General features: G+C 50.5%; 1 protein-coding gene across 2 annotated transcripts in view; it reads left to right on the top strand.

Annotated features, from left to right (window-relative positions):
- MPV17 (mitochondrial inner membrane protein MPV17) overlaps window positions 1-17,093 on the top strand; it is a 1,213,029-nt gene that overhangs the window by 1,164,066 nt on the left and 31,870 nt on the right. The window lies entirely within an intron of this gene.

Genomic DNA, 17,093 nt, shown 5'->3' with positions numbered 1-17,093 from the left:
GTATTTCCATTTTCTGCTCTAATTTCCAGTGCTATGCTGATGACACCCAACTCATTTTCAAGCTTCCTTCGGCCACCTCTTCTCCTTCCCTCATCACTGATTGCCTTATGGCCATTCAAAATTGGTGTGCCGCCAACAATGGTTGTCTGAATGCCAGCAAAACGGAGATCCTCCTCATCGGCACACCGTCACCATCCTTTGCCCTCACTCTCTGGCCAGCCTCCCTTGGCCCTCCTCCTACCTGCGAAGCCAAGAACCTTGGGGTCATCTTCGACTCCACACTTTCCTTCTCCTCACACATCTCTGACATCTCTAAAAAGTCAACCTTCTTACTGCACCTCCTCAGAGGTACTCTGCCTTTCCTTTCCTTCCCTCAGAAGCTCACTGTCTCCCAAGCCTTGGTTCTTTCTAGGCTGGACTACTGTAACAGCCTCTTTCTAAATCTACCTGCCTCCACTCTCCGCCCTTTACAACTAATCCAGAACAGGACTGCAAGACTTGTCCTTGGCCTCAAGCCCTGGGATCGTATCTCTCCAGCTCTGAAATCCCTTCATTGGCTCTCAGTGGATGCAAGGATTACATTTAAAACCCTCTGCATTGTCCACAAGGCTTTCTGGGCCCTGGGTCCAAAATACCTTCAACTATCCCTCTGGGTAGATCTCTGTCTTCGGCCGGTGCCTCCCTTTGGAATAGCCTCCCCGCCAGCTTGAAACTTGAGGAAAATCAACTCCGGTTCCGGAAGCACCTCAAGACCTTCCTCTTCACTTCTGCCTTTGACCCTCTTCTCCCCTGCTGATTTGTTTTCTCTCTCGGGAACGTGCACCAGGCCACCCTCTGTCCTTTGGGCCCAGGTACCTGCTCACCCTGCAACCCCCATACACTGCCTGCGGGCCACCCCTCGCACTGGGGTCTGTATCTTTACCCATATAGCCCCCCACCCACTTCTCTTCTGCACTTATCAGATATACCCTATCTGCTTAACCTAGCAATTGCTACTTGCTGGATGCACTACCACCGTTTTCTCGCCTTTATTTATTTATTTATTTTACTTATTTATTTATTCTGTTTCTTTACTCTCTTCGGCACTTTCTACCCCCCCCCCCTCCTATGGACTTTCCCCCGTTTCCCTCTCCCATGCACTTGCATGTTCTCAATGTCACTGGGCCTAGTAAGATCATTGTTTTTGTTGAAACACTTGTGTATGAGCGCGATATCAATAACATTTCATATAATATCATATCATATGCATGTGAGAAGGTAGTGGGGGTGGCGGCATCATATACTTCAATGGAGTTTCCTGGTTGATAGTTGAGTGGATTCTTGCGGTGCTATATCGCTTTGTTGTAATTTAGTTTGTTTTTGCCAGGTCCGTTGCTTTGGGTTGTCTTTGACTCGGAGGTGTGTTGGTGTGCAGTCTAATTATGTGTGTTTTGTCTCTCTTCAGTGGGGGAGTCCCCTCTCTGCTGTTGTGGAGATGGTCTTTGGGTGGCGGTCCTCCCCAGATGATGGTTTCTCTTTCTGTTTGATTGTGGATCAGATGTGTCCTTCATGCCTGGGTACAGAAGTGGATTGTGTGTGGACTGGTTTTGGTTTTGTGATGGTGGTTACATTTTTCCATTTCACTAATGTTTTGCTCGTTCAAACAGTTCCATTTTGCTTTTGGAAGTAATGAGGGAAGACGGGTGGTTTCTATGGTAGGTGCCGGCAGCTTCGGATGGTGGTTGCATGGAATGCTTGTGATGATGATGCCATGTTCCATGTGTGGGTGAGAGTATGTGTTTCTGGACCAGGGCATCAGAGGCGGTTGTTGCCTGAAGGTTGTGTTTGTTGAGCAGTTGTTACAGTTGGGGTTGTTCCTGCTATGTGTGGGCTTCCATTCTGATTCCATGAGGTTCTATGTTGTCATTGCGCGTTGGAATGTGTATAGAGGGGCGAGGTGTGCTTGTCTCGGATTGTGTCATTCCTCCAGTTCTGCTTGGTTCCTTGTTTAGTTCATTTTCTGAATGTGTGCAGAGGGAGATATGTTGCAATGTGCTTATCTTGTCTGCATGAATGCTGCTGCATTGGAAGCCCTGGATGAGCGTGAAATGTCTAGAATGCTGTTGCCAGCGATGAGTAAATATTCACTGTTGGAAAGTTGGTGTGAGAGCTGGCCGGGTGTATATGGTCTGTTGAGTGGTCCCGACTTCTCATCTCACATATAACATGGAACTGAAACTACCAATATACATGCCTGAGGGTATACTGTAGGATCCAGGGCCATCCTTTGGGCAGTAGGTATAGGCTAGCAGTTAATAGTTCTGAAGTCATCCCAATCTAAAGGTACCTTCTAAGGCCTTCAAAGTTTCTCCTAAGAACTCCATGATGTAGGGCTCTGATGTGTGGCACCACCAAGAACACCAGCTATCGGGCCCTCCACGGGCAATATCTGTGGTGCAAGGCAGTGTTGCGCAGCCACGTTTAAGGTTATAGTCAGAGGCCTGCAGGTGCATGAGTAGAAAGCAGTGCTTTGATACCTGGGGTTGCGCAACTTAGAACAGCCTCACCAGATACGCGCCACCAAGCAACGCTCCTGCCGCGCACCTGCTCAGTTGTGTACTAACCCACAACCATCTTATGGCCAATCATCATATCACAAAGGCTTTCTTGCAGCAAATCCGTTTTTGAAGCTGAAATCTTTATTGTCCAGAAACGGGTGCCTCCTGGCCTATTGAGCCATTGGCAGCTCTGCTTCAGCTTCTGCAATGCGAAATGTGAAGGGGTCTCTCCATCATAGGCAACACCCATCAAAGGATACTGTGCTGAATTGCCCCGATGGGCGTAGGTGATGAACCCCAAACCACTGCTTACACGTGCCAGCACGTGTGCACCTGTCTGCATTTTCCTGGTGGTCTGTTTGGAGTGAAATATCAGAGGAGTCTAAAGAAACATGTTGGGGGGGAGAGAGGTCAAGAGATCAAGCAGAAGAGACTGTCAGGGGCTCTTGCAAGAATGGGAAATACATAATAGCTGCCTCAGCCTTCATGACCTTTGTGACCCATGTGATGAAATACAGTCCAAGTCAGAGAGAATGATGTGAGGGATGGAGTCACTGAAGATCAATGATAGCAATCAATCAAGAGAGATCTCCCTACCAATCATTGCATTTACACTGAGGCATTTAAGTGATTGAGTCCCCGATCAATTAGCAGTTGCCACCAAGATTTGGAGGGCTCAAGATGCTGACCCCCTGGCAAGCCTGGGCAGAGGAGACGGAGAAATCGCGGATGGACCGCGGATGCTGCCAAGAGGAGAGACTGCTGATATTCTGTATATGCTCCTCAGAACTTGTCAAGCTACTGAGAAAGCTAAAAGCCAAACTCCATGCATCAGGGAACTCTTCAAGACACTAGGAGTCTGCCTCCCAGCACTGTTGCATATGCTGCTGAAAGCAGGAGGCTAAGACCTGGCCATTGATAGAGCCTAGAAGCTCTGAAATCTGCATGCCTCGAGGAACTGTTCGAATCACTATGAGTAGGCAAGGAATTTGCCTCTGAGAACTGCTCAAGATGCAGAGAAAGTCAAGAAACTAGGTGTACCTCTGAGAAGTGCCCATGCCACCAACAATGCCAAATAGCTAGGGCTGTACGTGATCCTGTGCAGGCAGCACTAGAGGGCAGCAGGAAAGGGAGAGCCAAATCCAAGATGGTGGACAGGCAGAAGAAGGCGTGGCCCGTCCCCCTTGGCCCGCATTAAGACCAGGTGCACCCAGGAGCATCAGCCAATCCCAAGAGTACCCTAATTATCAGACACACGTGCAGGCACTCGCTAAGGGCCCAAGCTGGGGAGAGCGCTATGAAAACCAGAGCCCCTAGTCTGCCAGTGCATTGGAGGAGCAGGAGGCTCGTGTTGGCAGTGTCTGGAAACTGGCGAGGGTTCCAAGAGTAGAAGCTGGAGAAGCAGAGACGTGGCAGCAGAGGAGAGCATCCGTTCAAGTTCCCAACTAAACATGGTCTTGGGCATGTAATATCTGAAGGGGTAATCATCTGTGGGGGAGTCCTGTTGGGTGGATGGTAAACTAGTACTATCTTAGGGCAGTTGTTTGGCCACAGGGCAATCTTTGCCTGTAGCAGGTCAGTAGTTTGTGACTGCATGCGAGCAGGGTGGTTACTACAAGGTTTCCCTTACCTACAAAGGTAGCTCCCCTCCACGGCCCTTCTGAATCTAGTATGGAAGAGTGCTTTGTTTCATGTTGCCATATTGTCTCCCAATAGCCAGGACAGTAGCGCAAAAGAAGTCAGCTTTTAGGTTTTCAATAAGACTGTGCAAGTCATATCGCTGTTAAGGTAATGACTGGCCATTTATTTATTTATTTAGAGTTTTGCTTGCAAGTGCTAACTCGCCAGATGGCCTCAAAGCGCTGGCTACTGTCTCTGGGCGCACCCAGGTAGATGGCAGTTGAAGCATAAGTGCATCAGCGAAGGGTCATGCATATAGGGAGCTTGAGGGGGGTAGAAAAGGCATGGGGGAGCAGATGAGTTTGTTATCAGAAGAGATAGGTCAGAGAGGCTGAGAAAGAGTGGGGATGGAGTGAGAAGGGGGAGGGGTAGGGGTAGATGCTTTAAGGTACGGCGAGGCACAATCCAGCAAGGGAGAGTGGTAAAGCAGGGCATGTGCATACGATTAAGTGCTAGGAGGGTAGGGGGATAGGGTGGGGGATATGACTGTGGAGGGGGTGTTGAAGGTGGCATTGGGGTGCTGATGAGTTTCAGGAGGGGTGTGTTACTCTTATAGCCAATGGTTGAGATAGTTTTGTTTTAGGTGCCTTTTGAAGGGTTGGTTTTTAGGTTCCAGTGTTAGGTGCTCTGGGAGGGGGCTTTAGAGGAGAGAGTTCTTCCTCTGTGACATTTTCTGTGGTATTCATCGGTTCAAAGTTTGCGTTTGGAGGCGGAGCGGAGAGTGTGGGGAGTGGTCGTTTTGTGATGCACTGTGGTTTATTGGTATGCAATAGGGAGTGTGTAATAATGAGGGTTCTGATTTTTATTTGGTGACTAATGGGTGGCCATTTGAGAGTTTTAGGCTTTCCGATATGTGGTTGTGTGGTTTTAATCCCATTATGAGCCTGGCGGCTTCGTTTGTAGGCTTTGGAGAGCGTTGATGTTCTCTTTGGTGGTGTGCATGCAGGTCGCGTTGCAGGAGTTAAGTTTAGATAGTAGCAGGGCTGTGGTGATGTCAGTCTTTTGGTTCATTTTTAGGCATTGAGAAGTTTTATAAGGAGGTGGATGAGTAAGTTGTCTTATTTTGAGAATGATTGTATTTAAGGGGGCGAGTGTAAGCTATGAGTCAAATATGATGCCTAGGTTTTTGCCCTCTTGTCCTGAGGGGAGGGGGTGTAGATTTGTTGCCCGGGTGAATGGTAGGTTGTAAAATAGTAGAATTTCAGGTTTGCTAGGGTTGAGAAAGAGGTAGTTTTGAGTCATCCATGTAATAGTGTAGTCCATGTTGGTTTCTAAGGTTAGGGCGATGGCTAATTGAGTGTTGTCAGCGTAGCCTTGAAAGATGCTAGTGCATGTTTCAATTATGTCAGCAAGGGGTTTGATGTATGTGTTGAACAGCCAGAGGGAAAGGTTGGAGCTTTGTGGCACTCCTGGTTGTAGAGGTTGGGGGCTAGCCTGAACTTCACACATTTTTACAGAGGTGGTGCGGTTGCTAAGGAATAATGTAATCCATTTGAGAGCTAGGTGTGGAGGCCGATGTGTTGTTGTGGTTGACGGTGTCAGATGCCACTGAGTGATCTAGGAGTGTGGGGCATGTGGGGATGCCTTTGTCTAGGGAGCGTAAAATGTGTTCCCTGATGTAGAGAGGAGAGGTTTCAGTACTTTTGCTGGGTCGTAAATCCAGATTGGTTGGTGTGAAGTGGATTGTGGGATTCAGTGTGTTTGGTTAGTTGGATCCAGGCTTCTTTTTCAATGATTTGTGCCATGAAGGGAAGGTTGGAGATAGGTCTGGTGTTGTCGGGCTGTGAGATGCCTAGTTGTTTTAGTTAGGAGGGGCTGCACAGTGCTGTTTTCTAAGACATCAGGGATTGTACCAGTGTTGAGGCTAGTGTTGCATAGTTGTGTTATTAGAGGTAAGAAGCACGCTCTGTTGTCTGTTGATAAAGGTGGAGGGGCAAGGAAATGTGTGGTAGATGGGGTGTTCATGTTTCCAATGAGGATTTGGATTTCTTGTGTTGCGCTGGGCTTGAGGTTGGTGAATGGGGTGGCATTGGAGCAGGGGTGTGGTGTGGTGGAGTCAGGGTGGTTGGGTTTAAAGGGGGTGGAGCTGTTGTTGAGGGGATTGGTGGGGTCTTGGTATTGTGATTTGATATTGTCTATTTTTAAACAGCCTTTTAATGTATCTTATTGGGATTGCTAGGCATGTAAGCTGGCATAACGCTATCCAGGTCCAATAATGACACACCACAAAACATTGCTCTCTGTAGTTCTGTGAATGGTGACTTTCTGGATGCGAAAGACCACAGGTCCTGGGTGGAGTCCTTGCCTTTTGTTGTTCTCTGTGCAATGCCTCTTCTGGAGGGATCACTCTTCTGATGTGATTGATCTTAACAACGAAGACATTGACAAGTTCACTCATATAAAATACTCTTCCCACTCACAAGAAATATACTGATAGTTTCATCAGTAGAGGACTATTTCATCTAACTGGTTCTATTCATGCACACTGAGGTATAACACCGCTGCTTTCCAGGCTGGTCATTACACACGTCAATTACCATGAAGGTGGTGGACAATGCCTTACGCGCGATGAATGAGGAGTGATGCAATGAATGAACTGGCCTACTTACCTGACCATGAAGGCCTTTCCTCAGCATTTAACACACTGGAGTAAGGGACCCTGCTATCCATCCCACTTGTCGACATGCAAATAGGTGGTGACTTTCTGAAGGCAACATCATTGATTGATGCCCACCTCGTGTGGGACTCCCTCTGTCATTGACGATGTCCCCAAAGGGAGGTAAAGCAGTAACATACAGCCTGTTCACCCTCAACTGTATGTCCTGTTTATAGCCACAGTGAAGTCCAACAGTGTGTTTGAAATTTGGCCCAGCCAGAAAGACTATTTTCCAGCATTGGACCTTTCATAGATTCAAACTCTTAGAGTATTTCCCCATCCTCACATCGGGAATCCTCAGCAGGCATTTTGCCACAACAATTAAAAGGAAGTAAAAAAAACCTCAAGTAGGGCCATTTGGGCCCTACCACTGTTATGGCTAGATGAAGCCCTTCCTCGGGAGGCCATCATATTTTTCTTAAACCATTATTTCTAAAAGATGTACTTTTTGTGACAGTTCTCTGATTTTATTTGGCAGGCCGTGTAGCCCTTTTGCTGGGAATCTGCTCAGTAGCATTTTTGAACTGGCGGTGTGCTTTCTCAACAAGAAACAGGCATGTGAACTTATTAATGGCAGGTCGTGAGGTGGAAATTGTCACCAGCAACAGTCACTCTTTAAGTAATCCAAGACAAATCCATCAGAACTGCCCCTGCAACCCTGAGTAACTCTGGACGTGAGTCCATAAGCACCAGCGGGAAAAGTGCCCACTCAGAGGAGGGGGGCGAAGTGAGAGGAGGAGCAAGTATCCCACCCCACACCAGTCGCAGGACACGACCCCTGGAAAATATAAGCCACATTCCACTTACCAAATCAGTCTTTTATCAATGACAAGCCAAGGACACATTCCTCCTCTATGTGAGGTTAACGACTGTCTACCATCACAATCTCCAACACACTGCCACCAGTGAGCCATATACGGAACACCCGTCAGTGATGACGCCACAGATAAGGTCGGTATCAATGAAAAGGCCTGTCATTGGAGCTCTCATCTCCACTCATGGAACCGTCTACAGGAAAAGCTTAATCCCTGCCTCCAGCAGCAGTCTCTGTGGAGCCATCATTGTGACGCAGGCCCGTCAACAGGATCGTTCACGACAGGTGTATCAGTGATCTGGGAGCGCCATCCACCAAAGAAAACCTACATTCCTGCACCATTTGGCAAATATCCGTTCATGGGTGTAAGATCCACAGTAGAAATATCTGCCTGAATGCGAGCATTGGACCATGACTCCCTAAAAAGAAGATGACGCCTGTGGTTCCAGAGAAGATCTTGACTTACATTGCACCTGACTTGGACAACAAGCTGCGAGACTTACCTCTGGATCAGTGTCACTTGGTATAGATGGCCATTCTGAGGAAGGGGCGCCACACCTAACTTTGTCTTCAGAACTCATGAAATCTCTCCAATGAACAGTGGCCTTGTTTGAGAAATATTTCTAAAGGAGGGAAGCACTGAAGAGTAAATGTGACACTGCCTACTCCAAGGGATCTACAAGAGGAGTCTTCCTCCGAGAAGGGAGCCGCCCGGCCAGTATCACGCTAGATACCCAGACCTACAAGACCAGATACTTTGTGATGACCGCACACCCTGCTTGTGTTATTAGGCATTAGGCAGGCAGAAAGCTACAAGAGTGGGAGATCCACTAAGACAACTTCTAGGTGGATGATTTGCCCATGGAGGATGGGCCACCTACCAATCTGAAGATCCCTACTCACCGTAAGGAGACATTTCTCCCAAAGAAGGTGATGAATCAGACTATTACGTCCTCGGCAAGCATGCCAAACAATGCCCAGATCCCCTACTCTCAACAGTGCGTAATTGCACCATTCCATCATCTGCCCGCTTGAATCTTCAGGAAGCCGATAAGAAGTCATTTCCCTCTGATCGAAGGAAATGCTAGCATTGTGTTAGGTATGGTGCACTGGGCAATGTGGTTCCAAATCTCATTTCCTTCAGTTCCTGCTTCATGAGATAAAAAGCACAAGGGTCCAGATTTGGTAGCTCTCTGTTTTAGGGGGCACACAAGACCGAATTTGGCAATGACTGGTTGCTTACTCCAACCCAGCTTTGATACTCACCATTCAACCAAATATTGGTGGTTGGCGGCCACCGGCTATCAGTCTAAACATGGCTCGCATTCCTTTCGGCCACTGCTTGGCATTACTTCCAGGTGTGGTTTAAAATGAGTGATTTTCTGCAATATTTGCCTGAGGACAAGAGAGAAGAGGCAAGAACATGCATCTGGGAATGTGTGGCAGCATTTAATCATGCCGTGGGTGAAGCTGTGGGTGTTGTCAGCTAGCCAGCGATGGCCAATGCTTGCAATGCCACAGCTTGGCATTACTTCCAGGTGTGGTTTAAAATGAGAGATCTTCTGCAATAGAGCAAAGAGGCAAGAACATGCATCTGGGAATGTGTGGCAGCATTTAATCATGCCGTGGGTGAAGCTGTGGGTTTTGTCAGCTAGCCAGCGATGGCCAATGCTTGCAATGCCACAGCTTGGCATTACTTCCAGGTGTGGTTTAAAATGAGAGATCTTCTGCAATAGAGCAAAGAGGCAAGAACATGCATCTGGGAATGTGTGGCAGCATTTAATCATGCCGTGGGTGAAGCTGTGGGTGTTGCAGCTAGCCAGCGATGGCCAATGCTTGCAATGCCACAGCTTGGCATTACTTCCAGGTGTGGTTTAAAATGAGAGATCTTCTGCAATAGAGCAAAGAGGCAAGAACATGCATCTGGGAATGTGTGGCAGCATTTAATCATGCCGTGGGTGAAGCTGTGGGTGTTGCAGCTAGCCAGCGATGGCCAATGCTTGCAATGCCACAGCTTGGCATTACTTCCAGGTGTGGTTTAAAATGAGAGATCTTCTGCAATAGAGCAAAGAGGCAAGGACATGCATCTGGGAATGTGTGGCAGCATTTAATCATGCCGTGGGTGAAGCTGTGGGTGTTGCAGCATACCAGCGATGGCCAATGCTTGCAATGCCACAGCTTGGCATTACTTCCAGGTGTGGTTTAAAATGAGAGATCTTCTGCAATAGAGCAAAGAGGCAAGAACATGCATCTGGGAATGTGTTGCAGCATTTAATCATGCCGTGGGTGAAGCTGTGGGTGTTGTCAGCTAGCCAGCGGTGTAGTGCTGAGGACACAGGTGGATGAAGTTCCCCCACTTCCAGTCTCAGGTGCAGCCCAGCGTTTTAGACACAGGGTTTCTGACAGCATTGGCTTAGCAACCAGGTGGGTTACACTGTTAAAAATCCATTAAAGCAGATACAGGCCGAGAATTGGCATCTTTAAATCACTCCTCAAGGGGTTCACAGTTTCGAGGTTCGGGACCCCCCCAAGTAATTCTATGCTGTGGAGAAGTAGTACACATCACTCTACTCTTTCTTCTCAAGGTACCAACAGCCAGAGTCCTCCTGCAGGTTTGGATGTAGCAGGTAGAAAAATAGTTTGGTAGAGGGGAAGTCCCAGAACTCCTCCAATGCCAGACTCTCAACCCTTAATTCCTTCCCAACATGTACACCCTGGCCCAAGGACACATGATGACAATTAGCAGCCATGAGGGTGCTCCAGCTAGTCCCCTCTAGGCACACCTTGGGATTGGTACGCACTACTCTTACAGTCCCTCGGAAGGTTTAGAAAGAGTCCCCCTGGAACATCGAGGACCAGGGGTTCCCACCTGGTGCTTACTTCCTAGTCCCAAGGCAAAACCTCTAGCTTTGCACCCTTAGCGACGCGATAAGGGAAGCAGCCCTTTCTGAGGACCACACTACAGTAACTAAGGGGCCTTTCCACGATCGACGTATAGGACACTTTCTTCCATTTTCCCACACAAGGTCTCTGCTACCACCAGTGACTGATATTCTGATACATGGACGGCTTGCTAATGAGGATCGCGCTTCCACAAGGCACAAGACGTGGTGCAGGAAACCTCGACTTCTCCATCCAGCTCGAAAACTCTAGCTGCCCCCTTCACAAACACAATTCTTTCTGTGGACACATCTGTGCACCCCAATACCTCTGCTAGGTAGGTGCAGTTTGTTGGAGTTTAAAGGATAACAGGGCCCCTGCGCTAACTGGTGGTAATTAGTTAGTTACTGTAATGCGACCTGCAGCCTGGCACATGGTTTGTCGGGGAACCAAAACTCCAAGGTTCCCAATGAATGAGTTTCTAGATGGTTTGACAAACCTTGTTAAGAAAAGGCGCTGGTGGGTGGTTCTTAACCAATGGTTGTAGCCAGGTCAGAACGCCGAACCACGGATCGCATCTCACCCGCATACAGATTGGCTAACCAGCCCACCGCCCAGAAGAATTGGGAAGTACGCACCAGGCGCTAAAACCCTTATACAGGATCGCCAACCATTGTACTGCCTTGATAAAGACTACGGTCGAAACACGTGTTGGCTCCCCTCTCACTTGCACCTAGGCCTTTTGGTTCTATTGTGTAACAACAATAAAACCTTCAGAGATGACAACAAGTCAGGAGTTTTCTCCATTATTTCAACATGTAAGAACCAAGCAATTCATGGCTACAACCATTGGTTAAGAACCACCCACCAGCGCCTTTACTTAATAAGGTTTGCCAAACCATCTAGCAACTCTGCTAGGTAGTTTGAAGGAGCGACACTTGGCTCAGTCCATGGTTAGAAGCTTTTCGTGCAGGAGCCCCTGCACAGCAGGGCAGTGTCCTGTATCTGACCCTCAAAGAGGTGAGGTGTGTCGCTGACCATGTAGACCAGGTGCTCCCAACTGCCCCTTGATTCAGGGCCGAGAGGCGGTATGAGGGAGATCCCCTGGTCACCCCCAAGAGCTGATGAAGCATCATGCGGTTTCAATAGGTAATAATTCAAATGATATGCGATGTGGGCAACATCAGTAAAAAAAGGCCCATTATTGCAGGCCCCACAGTGGAGAACCTCTAATGTCCAGTGCTGGATAAATGTATTCACTCAGCAGCTGCAGCCCCGCTTACCAACATAATGATAGGGGGAAGGGCTTGTTCCAGTGCAGGGAATGAAAGTGACACGCATATGGGGTCAATCGCAGGGAGCCCAGCCTATGAAAAGGCCCTGTACAAGGGGTGATAGCATTGGCGGGAGAGCTTTGAGAAGCAGACGGTGTGCATTTGGAGAAGGGTGGAGATCCGAGAAGCAGGAGGGGATGAAAAAAGAGCAGAAAGAGTGAGGAGAGAGAAAGGGGTCCTGGTGAAATGGGGAGCAGAGGATGGTGGGAAAGAGAGTAAGATCAGAGGAGGAGGAGCAATGTGGACGTGTGAGTAAGGAGGCGGGTGTGAAAGGCTGAGCAGAGGGGTTGGAGGAGAGAGCATGATCAGACGAGGAGGTGGGGTAGAACACAGGAGCGGGGGAGACGGTGTGGAGAGAGGGGGACGCACTCCATGCTAAAGGAGTGAGAGAGTTCTGGAAGAGCCAGTAGGGAGACAAGTTCAAGGAGGGGCAGCAGGATCCTCCGGTGGTATTCGGCTATGCCAGGGCTGTGAGGAGGAAGGTGAGAGTAGGGTGGGGACAAGAAGTACCAGGACTCTGGGCCAGGGAGGTGGTCAGGGAGCCTATAACCTGCCTGCCAGCCCTCTTAGCATTCTGGGAAGAGTTCCACACAATGAGGAATGTATTATCATAGATCTATGACTCGACTGGAGACGCACACACTCATCACACCATGATCAGTGATGGGGCAAGACAATTGCACAATAGCAGACCAAGAGTCTGAGTGATGCTCGGGCGTGACCAGGAAGGGGCTTTGTTTTTAGAGGTGTTTTTGGTGACTTCAAACAGTTTGACGACCCCATAGAAGAAATTGGTATTCTGATCCAAAGCGCTTTTTGAATTGAGCCCATTTAAAATTATTTTCCAAAATAAACCTATGCTTAACTGGGATACCTGACTCATGTCCTTTGTGGAGATCACTCAACTTTATGGCAACTGTCAGACAATGCAAGTCTCTGTTGGGTCTAATTTCTTCCTGAAGATAGCTAGTGCCACACTGTAGGCTTCCGGTGAGATCACTGCAGGAGCATGCCTAGTGCCCCAAGGCAAGCCTCGGGTGAGATCACTGCAGGAACATGACTAGTGCCCCACTGCAGGCTTCCGGTGAGATCACTGCAGGAGCATGCCTAGTGCCCCAAGGCAAGCCTCGGGTGAGATCACTGCAGGAACATGACTAGTGCCCCACTGCAGGCTTCGGGTGAGATCACTGCAGGAGCATGGCTAATACCCCACTGCAGGCTTCAGGTGAGATCACTGCAGGAGCATGGATAATACCCCACTGCAGGCTTCGGTTGAGATCATTGCAGGAACATGGCTAGTGCCCCAAGGCAGGCTTTGGGTGAGATCACTGCAGGAACATGACTAGTGCCCCACTGCAGGCTTCGTGTGAGATCGCTGCAGGAACATGACTAGTGCCCCACTGCAGGCTTCGGGTGAGATCGCAGCAGGAACATGACTAGTGCCCCACTGCAGGCTTCGGGAGAGATCACTGCAGGAACAAGGCTAGTGCCCCACTGCAGGCTTCGGGTAAGATCACTGCAGGAGCATGGCTAATACCCCACTGCAGGCTTTGGGTGATTTCACTGCAGAAGCATGGCTAATACCCCACTGCAGGCTTCGGGTGAAATCATTGCAGGAACATGGTTAGTGCCCCAAGGCAGGTTTCGGGTGAGATCACTGCAGGAACATGACTACTGCCCCACTGCAGGCTTCAGGTGAGATCGCTGCAGGAACATGACTAGTGCCCCACTGCAGGCTTCGGGTGGGATCGCTGCAGGAACATGGCTAGTGCCCCACTGCAGGCTTCGGGTGAGATCGCTGCAGGAACATGGCTAGTGCCCCACTACAGGCTTCAGGTGAGATCACTGCAGGAACATAGCTAGTGCCCCACTGCAGGCTTCAGGTGTCATTACTGCAGGAACATAGCTAGTGCCCCAAGGCAGGCTTCGGGTGAGATCACTGCAGGAACATGGCTAGTGCCCCACTGCAGTCTTCGGGTGAGATCACCACAGGAACATGGCTAGTGCCCCGCTGCAGGCTTCGGGTGAGATCACCGCAGGAACATGGCTAGTGCCCCACTGCAGGCTTTGGGTGAGATCACTACAGGAACATGGCTAGTGCCCCACTGCAGGCTTCGGGTGAGATCACTGCAGGAACATGGATAGTGCCCCACTGCAGCCTTCGGGTGAGATCACTGCAGGAACATGACTAGTGCCCCACTGCAGGCTTCAGGTGATATCACTGCAGGAACATGGCTAGTGCCCCACTGCAGGCCTCAGGTGCCATCACTGCAGGAACATAGCTAGTGCCCCAAGGCAGGCTTTGGGTGAGATCACTGCAGGAACATGGCTAGTGCCCCACTGCAGGCTTTGGGTGAGATCACTGCAGGAACATGGCTAGTGCCCCACTGCAGACGTCGGGTGAGATCACTGCAGGAACATGGCTAGTGTCCCACTGCAGGCTTCAGGTGTCATCACTGCAGGAACATAGCTAGGCTTTGGGTGAGATCACTGCAGGAACATGGCTAGTGGCCCACTGCAGGTTTTGGGTGAGATCACTGCAGGAACATGGCTAGTGCCCCACTGCAGGCTTCAGGTGACATCACTGCAGGACCATGACTAGTGCCCCACTGCAGGCTTCGGGTGATATCACCGCAGGAACATGGCTAGTGCCCCACATCAGGCTTTGGGTGAGATCACTGCAGAAACATGACTAGTGCCCCACTGCAGGCTTTGGGTGAGAACTCTGCAGGAACATGGCTAGTGCCCCACTGCAGGCTTCAGGTGTCATCACTGCAGGAACATAGCTAGTGCCGCAAGGCAGGCTTTGGGTGAGATCACCGCAGGAAGATGGCTAGTGCCCCACTGCAGGGTTCGGGTGAGATCACTGCAGGAACATGGCTAGTGCCCCACTGCAGGCTTCAGGTGACATCACTGCAGGAACATGGCTAGTGCCCCACTGCAGGCATCAGGTGTCATCCCTGCAGGAACATAGCTAGTGCCCCAAGGCAGGCTTTGGGTGAGATCACTGCAGGAACATGGCTAGTGCCCCACTGCAGGCTTCAGGTGACATCACTGCAGGAACATGGCTAGTGCCCCACTGCAGGCTTCAGGTGTCATCCCTACAGGAACATAGCTAGTGCCCCAAGGCAGGCTTTGGGTGAGATCACTGCAGGAACATGGCTAGTGCCCCACTGCAGGCTTCAGGTGACATCACTGCAGGAACATGACTAGTGCCCCACTGCAGGCTTCGGGTGAGATCGCAGCAGGAACATGACTAGTGCCACACTGCAAGCTTCGGGAGAGATCACTGCAGGAACAAGGCTAGTGCCCCACTGCAGGCTTCGGGTGAGATCACTGCAGGAGCATGGCTAATACCCCACTGCAGGCTTTGGGTGATTTCACTGCAGGAGCATGGCCAATCCCCCACTGCAGGCTTCGGGTGAGATCATTGCAGGAACATGACTACTGCCCCACTGCAGGCTTCGGGTGAGATCACTGCAGGAACATGACTACTGCCCCACTGCAGGCTTCAGGTGAGATCGCTGCAGGAACATGACTAGTGCCCCACTGCAGGCTTCGGGTGGGATCGCTGCAGGAACATGGCTAGTGCCCCACTGCAGGCTTCGGGTGAGATCGCTGCAGGAACATGGCTAGTGCCCCACTGCAGGCTTCAGGTGAGATCACTGCAGGAACATGGCTAGTGCCCCACTGCAGGCTTCAGGTGTCATTACTGAAGGAACATAGCTAGTGCCCCAAGGCAGGCTTCGGGTGAGATCACTGTAGGAACATGGCTAGTGCCCCACTGCAGTCTTCGGGTGAGATCACCACAGGAACATGGCTAGTGCTCCGCTGCAGGCTTCGGGTGAGATCACCGCAGGAACATGGCTAGTGCCCCACTGTAGGCTTCGGGTGAGATCACTGCAGGAACATGGCTAGTGCCCCACTGCAGGCTTCGGGTGAGATCACTGCAGGAACATGGATAGTGCCCCACTGCAGGCTTCGGGTGAGATCACTGCAGGAACATGGCTAGTGCCCCACTGCAGGCTTCAGGTGACATCACTGCAGGAACATGGCTAGTGTCCCACTGCAGGCCTCAGGTGTCATCACTGCAGGAACATAGCTAGTGCCCCAAGGCAGGCTTTGGGTGAGATCACTGCAGGAACATGGCTAGTGCCCCACTGCAGGCTTTGGGTGAGATCACCGCAGGAACATGGCTAGTGCCCCACTGCAGGATTTGGGTGAGATCACTGCAAGAACATGGCCAGTGCCCCACTGCAGGCTTCAGGTGACATCACTGCCGGAACATGGCTAGTGCCCTTCTGCAGGCTTCGGATGAGATCACTGCACGAACATGGATAGTGCCCCACTGCAGGCTTTGGGTGAGATCACTGCAGGAACATGGTTAGTGCCCCACTGCAGGCTTCAGGTGTCATCACTGCAGGAACATAGCTAGTGCCCCAAGGCAGGCTTTGGGTGAGATCACTGCAGGAACATGGCTAGTGCCCATCTGCAGACTTCGGGTGAGATCACTGCAGGAATATGGCTAGTGCCCCACTGCAGGCTTTGGGTGAGACACTGCAGGAACATGGATAGTGCACCACTGCAGGCTTCGGGTGAGATCACTGCAGGAACATGGCTAGTGTCCCACTGAAAGGCTTCAGGTGTCATCACTGCAGGAACATAGCTAGTGCCCCAAGGCAGGCTTTGGGTGAGATCACTGCAGGAACATGGCTAGTGCCCTACTGCAGGCTTTGGGTGAGATCACTGCAGGAACATGGCTAGTGCCCCACTGCAGGCTTCAGGTGACATCACTGCAGGACCATGACTAGTGCCCCACTGCAGGCTTCGGGTGATATCACCGCAGGAACATGGCGAGTGCCCCACATCAGTCTTTGGGTGAGATCACTGCAGAAACATGACTAGTGCCCCACTGCAGGCTTTGGGAGAGACTCTGCAGGAACATGTCTAGTGCCCCACTGCAGGCTTTGGGTGAGATCACCGCAGGAAGATGGCTAGTGCCCCACTGCAGGCTTCGGGTGAGATCACTGCAGGAACATGGCTAGTGCCCCACTGCAGGCTTCAGGTGACATCACTGCAGGCACATGGCTAGTGCCCCACTGTAGGGTTCGGGTTAGATCACTGCAGGAACATGGCTAGTGCCCCAATGCAGGCTTCAGGTGATATCACTGCAGGAACATGGCTAGTGCCCC

The sequence above is a fragment of the Ambystoma mexicanum genome, chromosome 4p, assembly GCF_040938575.1.
Source record: "Ambystoma mexicanum isolate Mex_15411 chromosome 4p, UKY_AmexF1_1, whole genome shotgun sequence".
NCBI classification, from domain to species: domain Eukaryota; kingdom Metazoa; phylum Chordata; class Amphibia; order Caudata; family Ambystomatidae; genus Ambystoma; species Ambystoma mexicanum.
This window is presented reverse-complemented; position numbering and strand designations above follow the sequence as displayed.